At 45.4% G+C, this 7500-nt stretch overlaps 1 non-coding gene across 1 annotated transcript in view; it reads right to left on the bottom strand.

Moving 5' to 3' along the window:
- Window positions 1–1508, bottom strand: part of LOC120847219 — a 1817-nt gene extending 309 nt beyond the window's left edge. Inside the window, exon 1 of the ribosomal RNA XR_005717291.2 lies at window positions 1–1508. This exon is cut by the window's left edge and continues 309 nt beyond it. This is a non-coding gene — a ribosomal RNA (small subunit ribosomal RNA).
- Between the last annotated feature and the right edge of the window lie 5992 nt (window positions 1509–7500).

Here is a 7500-nt window from a genome sequence, read left to right as displayed (position 1 = left end):
GGATAAAAACACGCTGCTTCCTTCAGTGTAGCGCGCGTGCGGCCCCGGACATCTAAGGGCATCACAGACCTGTTATTGCTCTGTTTCGTGCGGCTAGGAGCCGCTTGTCCCTCTAAGAAGGGTGCAAGGTGCAGAGAACCACGCAATTATTTAATAGGCTAGAGTCTCGTTCGTTATCGGAATTAACCAGACAAATCGCTCCACCAACTAAGAACGGCCATGCACCACCATCCACCGAATCAAGAAAGAGCTCTCAATCTGTCAATCCTCCCAGTGTCCGGGCCGGGTAAGTTTTCCCGTGTTGAGTCAAATTAAGCCGCAGGCTCCACTCCTGGTGGTGCCCTTCCGTCAATTCCTTTAAGTTTCAGCTTTGCAACCATACTTCCCCCGGAACCCAAATACTTTGGTTTCCCGGAAGCTGCCCGCCGAGTCATTTGAGTAACTCAGGCGGATCGCTGGTTGGCATCGTTTATGGTTAGAACTAGGGCGGTATCTGATCGCCTTCGAACCTCTAACTTTCGTTCTTGATCAATGAAAACATTCTTGGCAAATGCTTTCGCAGTAGTTCGTCTTGCGACGGTCCAAGAATTTCACCTCTAGCGCCGCAATACGAATGCCCCCGTCTGTCCCTCTTAATCATTATCCTGTATTCCAAAAACCAACAGAACAGAAACAGGATCTTGTTCTATTATTCCATGCACTGTTATTCAGGCGAATCGCCTGCGTTGAGCACTCTAATTTTTTCAAAGTAAACGCGCCGGCCAAAGCAAGGCACCTGATGAAGGGAACCAAGCCACGACAGGCATGATGTTCAGCACGGGCCGTAACGTGGTGTCCACGCACTTCCCGCCTGTAACTGAGATCCAACTACGAGCTTTTTAACCGCAGCAACTTTAATATACGCTATTGGAGCTGGAATTACCGCGGCTGCTGGCACCAGACTTGCCCTCCAATGGATCCTCGTTAAAGGATTTAGAGTGTACTCATTTCAATTACGGGGCCTCAAAAGAGTCCCATATTGTTATTTTTCGTCACTACCTCCCCGTGCCGGGAGTGGGTAATTTGCGCGCCTGCTGCCTTCCTTGGATGTGGTAGCCGTTTCTCAGGCTCCCTCTCCGGAAGCGAACCCTGATTCTCCGTTACCCGTAACAACCATGGTAGGCGCATAACCTACCATCGACATTTGATAAGGCAGACACTTGAAAGAAACGTCGCCGGCTCGTGGCCGTGCGATCAGCACAAAGTTATCCAGAGTCACCACACAAAACGGACCGAAGCCCGATTGATCTTGGTCTAATAAAAGCACCCGTCGCCCCGAGGGGCTTCGGGCTCACTGCATGTATTAGCTCTAGAATTGCCACAGTTATCCAAGTAGGAAGAAACGATCTAAGGAACCATAACTGATTTAATGAGCCATTCGCGGTTTCGCCTTGTTTCGGCATGTACTTAGACATGCATGGCTTAATCTTTGAGACAAGCATATGACTACTGGCAGGATCAACCAGGTAATCTTTTCGTGGTGGGTCGCCCAAAACCCTACCAACGCGCGGACGCGGGGCCACCGTCAGGCGCCCCTTACGAACCGCAAACACACACAACGCTTAGGAATTACTTCCAAATCCAAGAAGAAATGAAGCACGTTCGAGCGCGCAGCCGGAATATCCCCGACCGAGGTCGGTACCGACGCGGCAAGAAGCGCATAAATTTCTTTCTCGTCGTAGCAACAGAAAGTCGTACGCCAAAAAAATCATTGACGACGCCTTCGCAGCGTTGCCGAGCTTTCAGGTGCCGTGAGGACGCGAGAACGCACCCCGGCCTTCGGTCAGAACGCACTCGTCATTTCACACCGTTCGGTTAGCGCGGACGCTCCGAAACACCCTCCTCTCGCATTCGTTTTCAAGACACAGGTGCACCCGAGAACCGACCCCAGCGGCAGACGCCAGAGATCGCAGGTACCTTGCTGTAACGACCATGCGGCGGAGGCAGCGGCCGAGACGGCGACGAAAGGCGTCGGCGACGTCGTCAGACGCCGCTCGCACCAATCGAACGCTCGACAGACCCCACCTCCACATAATAGCACCGATAAGTATAAAGAAGATCCTTCAAGAGCATTCTGTACATAGTTTGTGGTTACCAGTTTCGGTGACTGACTGACTGACTTACTGTCTCTCACTTATGTGGCTCCTCGTTATTCAGTATCATTTATTTGTCCTTCTTTCTTTCTTATTTTTTCCCCTCTCTCTCTCCTTATATATATATATATGTATGTATGTATGTTTGTGTGTATATATATATATATATAAATGTTCTTTTTTTCCTGTCTGCCTCTATGTATACATACATACGTACATACATCCTACCCCTATAAAAAAAAATTATTTCTCGCTTTTTATTAAAAACGTGCTGACCCCTGCTTGACTCTGATTACTTCTTTTCGACTTTCAGTTCATGTTAACATGGTCAACAGAAAGTTTATCGACTTTGTTATTACAAAGTAAACCAATATTTACACGGGGCGTTTCATGCGTTTTGAATTGTGTCAGAGCCGAACAATGAGCGCTATAGTAAGTGAGATTGTCACTGCTTTTAATCCGAATGCTCGCGGTATCGCGCGTGTTTACGGCAGGCTTCATAATAGGCAATTTTCTTTCTTTACACTACTCTTCTTTGCTCACTTCATTGTTTCTACCATTGGTTTCATTTGGAAGGCCCCGCCACTTAGTTCCCAACAAAGTCCTCTCAAGGAACGAAGTGAGAAGCACGGGATTAACAAAAAAAAAGATGCGTGTTTTCTAGCGGTTACCCGTGTCGCTTTGCGACACGGGCTTTCTGGCGCTTTCAACTGGGCGAGAGCCGAACAATTTACCCTACTGCACTTGCGACGGGCAGCGCTTTCAAACGGAATACTGGAAATCTCGCTTACTCTTCTGGCAAGTTTGATAGGAGACAAATATTATTCTTTTCACGCGAATTGTTCGCTCTATTTCTAATCTCTCTCTTCCGTGGCCTTGGCATGGAACGCCCGCTTCGTCTCCCACAAAGTACTTCCGAGGAATCAAGTGCAAATCACGCGACTTTAAAATGTGCGTGTTTTCTAGCGGTTACCCGTGTCGCCAGGCGACACGGGCTTTCTGGCGCTTTCAACTGGGCGAGAGCCGAACAATTTACCCTACTGCACTTGCGACGGGCAGCGCTTTCAAACGGAATACTGGAAATCTCGCTTACTTTTCTGGCAAGTTTGATAGGAGACAAATATTATTCTTTTCACGCGAATTGTTCGCTCTATTTCTAATCTCTCTCTTCCGTGTCCTTGGCATGGAACGCCCGCTTCGTCTCCCACAAAGTACTTCCGAGGAATCAAGTGCAAATCACGCGACTTTAAAATGTGCGTGTTTTCTAGCGGTTACCCGTGTCGCGAGGCGACACGTGCTTTCTGGCGCTTTCAACTGGGCGAGAGCCGAACACTGTACACTACTGCACTTGCGACGGGCAGCGCTTTCAAACGGAATACTGGAAATCTCGCTTACTTTTCTGGCAAGTTTGATAGGAGACAAATATTATTCTTTTCACGCGAATTGTTCGCTCTATTTCTAATCTCTCTCTTCCGTGTCCTTGGCATGGAACGCCCGCTTCGTCTCCCACAAAGTACTTCCGAGGAATCAAGTGCAAAACACGCGACTTTAAAATGTGCGTGTTTTCTAGCGGTTACCCGTGTCGCGAGGCGACACGGGCTTTCTGGCGCTTTCAACTGGGCGAGAGCCGAACAATGTACACTACTGCACTTGCGACGGGCAGCGCTTTCAAACGGAATACTGGAGATGTCGCGTGCTTTACTGCCAAGCTCAATAAGAGACGAATTTCTTTCTTTTCACGGGAATTATTTCCTCTATTTCTAATCTCGCTCTTTCGTTTCATTGGGAAAGAACGCGTGCTTAGTTAGCCTCAAAGCAGTCTGAATTAATCACGTCCAAAGTACAGAATTTTACAATATATAGTGTTTTTACCGGTTGACCGCGTCAGAAAGCGTACCTTTCCGACGAGGTCTGTGTCGCTTTGACGTGAGCGGGAGCAAGGCGATTTGGGCTAGTGCACGCGAGATTGGCAGCGCTTCAAATTCCAGTACTGTAGATATTGCGTGCATTTTTTACACGCTTGAGGATGTGGGATTTTCTTTCTTGTGACGTGACCCGTTTGTCAAATTGTGTCTCGCTTTTTGGTATCGTTTAAGAAGCCCGTCCGCTTACAATCCTAAAAAAGAAAAAAAAAAGAAATTAGTAAAGAAAGACGCCCATACTTTTTTGTTGCTCTTTCTTTTATTATCTGCGCAGGATTTTAATTTGTGTAAGTTTTGTTTACCGTCCCGACTACGTAGGCGTTCGTACATGCCCGTCCTCGCGCCTCGAATTGTGTGCGAGCGAAATCAATCTCCCCAAGCTAGCTTCATAAATTGCTCGAAAATCGAACGTGAGGAAAGCCAGAGATACGTGGTTTTCACAGGTCGTGCAAGATTAATCCATAAAGTGCGATATTGGTATATATATATATACATACATACATACACATACATGATTTCTGCGACAAATAGGAAGACAAAAAGACCATGTTCAAGCATAATATAGGAACATTGACACTTTGCACACACAAGGGAGGTCAAATGGCAGGTTTTTCTTCCTTGTGCAGGAAACTTTATTGCAATGTCAGAAGGGAAGTTCCACTCTAGAATTGTGCGCTCAATAAAGGAGGAAAAGCAATGCACTTGAAAACCTTCACAGTTCAAGTAAGAAAACATTTCGAAACGACAGTTTGTTTTCTTGCAGGGAGGAGAAGAGGGGAGAGAGGGAGGGAGGGAGGGAGGGAAGGAAGGAAGGAAGGGGGGGGGTGCCATGCACGGTGAAGACCAGAGTGTCGAACCGAAAACCGAAGTGAACGAAAAACCGGAACCGAGGAGTTAGTTTCAGCCGAACCGAAACTGACCCGCCAACTTGGAACTGTACGGAAGAAAATATAACTGTCTATTAGTCTGACGATGAATAGAAGTACAAGGGTGTACGGCAGGGATAGCTGAAAAAAAAAAAGGCTCTATGGACTTGGAGCGGCAGCCCAAAGTCGATGACGACGAAAAGAAAGCACACAGTTTCGGAAAACAGGCGGTAAGAAAGCGACAAATTAAGTAGCCGTCATGTCGAGTTGATTGCTTAGCTCTATTTAAGATGAAGGAAAAAAAAAGTAGCACAATTGATGCTTACTTGCTAAATTGAATCAACCATTATCTTGTAAAGAAAAAAAACCTCAAATGCCAATCACCTGTATTTTAGGCGACCCAACAGACTGATAACTTTTAAATTCAGGCTAAAATATAACACAAAAAAAAACAAGGAAAGACAGATATGTATGTAGCTTGTCATTTACTGCTCCATCAAATTTAAATAAAGCAATTTATTTCTCGGCACCTGAAAATAAGCGAACCCTACAAATGAATGGAAAGATACCCGTTTGCACTCTTGAAATAGTGCCTATTACGAAAAGAAGCACCAGGTAAATATAATATCACTTTAGCTTCTTCTTTTCCTTTTTAATACGGTACGCTGTTGGTTCATCTTAGTAAAATATATAAAATAGCGCAAAAAAGACGAGGACAAGGAGTATACAGGACAGGCACTCACTTTCAACTAGTTTTATCCAGGAAAAGTAAACATACATATATAGCTTTTATTCACGATAAGTGCCGAGGGCAGCCGAGAAGGCGGCAATAGCCCCGGATGGTTTGATCGTGCTGGGAGACAAGCATCCCAGCTCAAATATCTTCTACCCTTAAGAATATGTGCTGCTTTGCCTGTCGTGTGTATATACATGTTCACTTTTCCTGAATGAAACTAGTTCAACATCAGCGCCTGTCCTGTATACCTCTTGTTCTTCTATTTGTTGTGCTATTTTAATGTCCTACATTACTTTTGTGCTCCCGGAAATCGAAGCAAACCAATAAAAAATTCGGTTCGACACTCTGGTGGAAACTAAAAGCTTAGAAAGAAAGAGGAAAAAAAGAAAAAGGAAAACATTTCAACAATAATGATAAGCAGGAGGAGGAGGAGGAGAACAAGAAGGCTAATAATGTGGAAAAAAAAGACACGACCCAAATAAATCAATACAAAGGATGGTATAAGTCATGCATACTTACCACATGTAAAATTAATTAAAAAAAAAAATTAGAAAACAAAAATGTGTATTTATATATATATATATTTTTTTTCTTTTATCCAGAGGCTTTGGCGCACACACAGCACTGCACTGCACTGCACTGCACTGCACTGCACAACACAACACAACGACAGACTTTCCACAAACACACCACTGCGTACGAGGACACGACCACGTAGAGCTGCACGAAAACAAGCGCCGTAACTTAATAAAAAAAATAAAAAAATCCTTTCACTGGACGGACGGCACAAGAACGGAAACTGCTCAAAGAGCACACACACACACGACACATATTAATGAATTAATAAGGGGCACAAGTAGAACGTAGGACACGGCACCCACACCAGAGGCCTTGCACAAGCACAGCACTGAGCACTGAGCACTGAGCAGCAGGTCACAGGACAGAAATGACGTCCACGCTGAGTAGGCCGAAGGCAGGGAATTACGGACGCACGCGAGGTCACCCACAGGCACTTTCACCGGAACCACGCCACAACACCACGCTGCAGAGCGCGCACTGCAAAGCGAAACCATGCGCTCACCTTCGGAAAGCACGGAGGGCGGGCGGCACAGAGAAGCAAAAAGACGTCAAAAGCACATCGCGATGAAGCGGCGGCGAATGAACACTACTCACTGGTGGAAATGGATATCTCCTCAAGCGAAAACATGCAATGAACACGCATGGTTTAAGATGCACGTGGGAGACGCGCACACTTTCAGAAACCAGGTACGCCAACGCACGCGGGCAATAAGACGGACAAAACGCGTCGAAAATACATCGCGTGCAAGCAGCGCCGACTGCATACTACTCACGGTTGCAAAGGTTTCTTACAAGTTTGCACTCCAGAATCTTAACGCGTTGGAAAGCGTCCGAGCTCACCAAGAACCAAGAACTATCACTCCGCAGGAACAACGCAAAACAAAAGCAAAAAAAAAAAAAAAAATAATAATAAAAAAAAAAAAAAAAATGTAGGAGACCGCTAGATAGATGAAAACACCGTCATACTTTGTAAACAGAATTTGGAAAATAAGTAGCGCCGCCAGGTGGTCGGCGCCCAAATAGATGCGGAGGCGCACCTAAATTGTTTAAATATTTGCTGTTTATATGACGAGACGACGTAATGTAAAATCAAATCAATTAATTTAAACAAAAAGTAAAAACTAAAAAAAAAAATTAAAAACAAATGAATGAATAGTGGCGTCATCTAACGAACCTAAAGCAAGGCTCCGGTTTTCGAGCCGTTAACTGCGCAGCGCCATCTGGTTTGGATGGTAAAAGAAACAAAATACGCAAGTGACAATGCT

The sequence above is a fragment of the Ixodes scapularis genome, unplaced genomic scaffold, assembly GCF_016920785.2.
Source record: "Ixodes scapularis isolate PalLabHiFi unplaced genomic scaffold, ASM1692078v2 ptg001158l_1___fragment_3__unscaffolded, whole genome shotgun sequence".
Taxonomy (NCBI): domain Eukaryota; kingdom Metazoa; phylum Arthropoda; class Arachnida; order Ixodida; family Ixodidae; genus Ixodes; species Ixodes scapularis.
This window is presented reverse-complemented; position numbering and strand designations above follow the sequence as displayed.